Source organism: Oryzias melastigma, unplaced genomic scaffold, assembly GCF_002922805.2.
Source record: "Oryzias melastigma strain HK-1 unplaced genomic scaffold, ASM292280v2 sc00403, whole genome shotgun sequence".
In the NCBI taxonomy this organism is placed as follows: domain Eukaryota; kingdom Metazoa; phylum Chordata; class Actinopteri; order Beloniformes; family Adrianichthyidae; genus Oryzias; species Oryzias melastigma.
Window position 1 is genome coordinate 1 of NW_023417000.1, and position 3,936 is coordinate 3,936.

The window sequence follows — 3,936 nt, forward strand, 5'->3', positions numbered from 1 at the left end:
TTTCCAATGGGGGACCTCATGGCTCGAGTAGTCCAGTATTTTTTTTTACAGTCAATGGTTTAACCCAATGAGTTCTATAGTCTCGAGACGCTACACCAGCCTGTTAGCATTGTCCAGTGTACGTGAAGAGTGACGCCATATTGGAGAGGTCAGTAAACAATGAGACACGGCTTAGCAGAGACAGTAAAATGAACAGAAAATTGTTAATTTTGGTCTGATTTTAAAAAGATAAAAACTCTGATCAACACAAAAATAACATCTAGAACGTGGTGTTGATGTTTGTGTACAAAGAAGAAAGAAACAAAAAGAACCAAACCTTCACGTGTTGCAGCAACAGTTTCCATGTTTGTGAGGATCTTGTGAAGAACAGCTCAGTTCCAGATCACATCAAGATGTTTGATGTTATTCTCATTCCAGGAAATCATCTCTGTCTCCTTTGATCTGTGCTGAGTCAGCACTTTCACTCCTTTTTCTTTAGACTTGATATCAATCATTAAGTATTTATTGATCAAGAGGATTTGTGGACAGAAAATTTAAAGTAAATGTATTGATCATCCAGTAAGTCTTTTATTTTGAAATTCTTCAAGGAGGATCATCATGGTGGATTTCTAGATCTGCATGAACTCATCCTAAATCCAAAAGAATCAAAGCCACTTCCTTCACTCTTCATCAGCATGAAGATCCAGGTTTGATCCAGGCTTCCTGTGGTGGAGCGGTCGTCACCGTCAAGAAACTGTTGGTGGTTTGATTCCAGGTGGAAGCTCCTCGTTCCTCTCTCACACTGACGTTTCTGATGTTCAGACTCATGGTTCAGCTGCAGAACTGTTAGAAGGTGCGTGGACTCATCAGATCCGGACCTCCTGGTTCTGGTGGGAGCAGAAGAACTGCTTTGTTCTTCAGAAAGCTTTTTCCATGGCTCAGCAGACAGACCTCAGCAGCTCATCCAGAACGTCATGACAGCCGTCAGGATTTGAGATCTAAGGGGACTTTTTTTCAGCTCTCTGAACCAGAACCGTAAACTATAGGTCACCTCCGTTCTCTTCTCCTGGTGAGGAACTTTGATTTGATGATGTCTGTGTTTGGTTCTTTGAACACGAACTCCATTTCCCATCATTCCCTCTGTCAGCAGAGAACAATGAGCTTCCTTCAGCAATGAGTGGAGGTAGAATGATCTTTCATTCTTCAGCAGCACCAGGATCCACATCCAGCCCATCACCAGCAGAACATCAGTGACATCAGAGTCTGATCTTCATCAGATCCTCATTAAAGGACAACCTCCACGTTTTGACTCTAATGGATTTCTCTGCTTCTTCCCATCAACTGGATTGTCAAACATTTTCATTTAATCATCAGGAGAGTTCAGCTGGAGGTGAAGAATGAAACATTTTCAAACATCAGTTTTATTCATGTTTCATTCAAGTCTCTGATGATGAGATTTGAATAGTTTTTATTTTTATTTATATCCATTTTTTTCTGGTTAAATGTTACTTTTTGAACATGCTTTTATTTTGAAACAATGATAACTGTTGTTATGCTGCACTGAATTGTGTTCAATGTGTTTTGTGTCCTGTTTTCAATTGTAATTGTAGTGAAACATGGCCGCTGACACGGACAAACAGAATTTAGTTGTGACTCTATTGGGGGGGGGGTCCATCCAGATGTTTGCAGCTGCTGGAGCTTCTTCAGATCAAACAGCTGGAAACAGCCTGATACAGATGTTGTGAGTCCAGAGCTCCAGTACAGCAGAAGCTCCTCCTCCAGCAGAAGCTCCTCCTCTTCTTCAGCTGGACCTGGATCTCCTCACTGACCATGTGGCCTAATGGACAAGGCGTCTGACTTCGGATCAGAAGATTGAGGGTTCGAGTCCCTTCATGGTCGGAGGATTTGAAGAGTCCAATAAAATCCTCAAAAAGAAAACAAATACAAGTTAAGAAATGAAAGTTGAGTTCAAATCCAATTTAATACAGTTTTTCCCAGAGTTCTTTGCAGCTGCTATGACAATTCAAAGTCCAGGAGTCTTTTTGGCTCCGAGACCAGAAAACGACAGAAGTTAGTTTGACTAAAACCAGATCAAGGTAGTTCTGATCGTCCAGACTACTGAGAAGTTTGTCTTCTGCTCTCCTCTCTTTGGGTTGGGTTGGATGGTTGGAGTCCTCTCTGCTCAGAATCACTTTCTCCTCCTAAAACTCAAACCTGAAGGAAACGTTGGACTGAGATGGAAGTTTCTGGAAAAGGGAATTCTGTCTGGGAAAAGTCCCAGAGTCCTTGATGACGTGTGCTGCTGCAGATGCAGTTTTTCTTCAAGTTCTGCTCTTCACTTCAGACTTTGTGCTGCTGGATCAGGAGGAAGACGAGGAGCTGAAGAGGAGCAGGAATGATGCATTTGCGTTAGCGCTGTATCTTCTAGCCGGGCTTTCTCCGGTCTGATCGACCAAGAAAGAAGCTCAACAGTGACAGCACTAAGAAAATTATNGAAAAGTCCCAGAGTCCTTGATGACGTGTGCTGCTGCAGATGCAATTTTTCTTCAAGTTCTGCTCTTCACTTCAGACTTTGTGCTGCTGGATCAGGAGGAAGACGAGGAGCTGAAGAAGAGCAGGAACGATGGGAGAGGGACTTTCATTCAGGCTGAATCAAACATTCATGGAGAAAATGGCTCCTTCAAGAAATAAATAGATGTTTCATGAAGAGGAAAATTCTTGAAAGTCTACCCAGCAAAAACTAATGTGACTAAAAGCAAAAAGATCCCGTTTCAAAATGAATGAGGATTTGTTCAACCTTTATGAATAAATGGGATCATTATTTTATGATTAGCATTTAAGTGATACCATGATAACGACAATGAACAAGTAATATAAAGCTTAGACAAAAGCAACCAGACTGAGACCAGTGGAAAATTTCCAAAATTCAAAAAACAACCCCCTCCCCGAGCCACGCACAATAACAAAGAAACAGCTGTTGTTGTGATCTGTACGTAACACATGTTTTTTTCTCAATTAAACCCCAAATAAAATGCATGTACAAGTTTAAACTCAACATTTTCACAAAATGTCATATGTTAGAGGTTAAAACAACAAAACAGCTGTTTGATCACGCAGATGTGCCATAGATGGACGGATATCGCTGTCAAACACTATCAAAAGTCCCGGAACTTTCAAACAGAAACGATCAAAAAACGTCTTTCTAATCCTCTCTTTTTATTTTGTTTTTTTTAATGCCGACCACGTTTTTAATATTCAAAAATGATCTTACCGATGATCGATAAAGATGCTCTTCGTCCTGCGTTGAAATTCTCCTCCGGCAGGAATCGCTTGCTCGTGGGATCTNACACGTGTTTTTTCTCAATTAAACCCCAAATAAAATGCATGTACAAGTTTAAACTCAACATTTTTCCAAAATGTCATATGTTAGAGGTTAAAACAACAAAACAGCTGTTTGATCACGCAGATGTGCCATAGATGGACGGATATCGCTGTCAAACACTATCAAAAGTCCCGGAACTTTGGAACAGAAACGATCAAAAAACGTCTTTCTAATCCTCTCTTTTTGTTTTGTTTTTTTTAATACCGACCACGTTTTTAATATTCAAAAATGATCTTACCGATGATCGATAAAGATGCTCTTCGTCCCGCGTTGAAATTCTCCTCCGGCAGGAATCGCTTGCTCGTGGGATCTGCTGTGGAGCGGGAGCCGCCGGCGGAGCAAAGAGCACCGACAACTACTAGCGCCCCCCAGAGGCTTAAAGTATATTACATCCCTAGTGGTTTAGGATTACCATAGAGAATGAATGGAAAATGGTTCAGGGACGTTTAGCTAAATAATTCTCGCTGTAGAGGTCCAGAGTTAGAATCTCGCTTTTGCTAATTAAAATAAATGAAACTCACTGCAACATATTCCAGACAGTTACATTGTTTGTGTGTGTTGGCGTGTGTTTGTGT

General features: G+C 41.0%; 1 long non-coding RNA gene and 1 other non-coding gene across 2 annotated transcripts; both read left to right on the plus strand.

The window, feature by feature from the left end:
* Positions 1–13: 13 nt before the first annotated feature.
* Positions 14–1,621, plus strand: LOC118598379. Its single transcript, XR_004947488.1, has 2 exons — positions 14–1,048; positions 1,127–1,621. It is a non-coding gene; the product is annotated as an uncharacterized LOC118598379 (long non-coding RNA).
* A 184-nt stretch (positions 1,622–1,805) lies between these two features.
* trnar-ucg lies at positions 1,806–1,878 on the plus strand. The gene has a single exon. It is a non-coding gene; the product is annotated as a tRNA-Arg (tRNA).
* Positions 1,879–3,936: the final 2,058 nt, after the last annotated feature.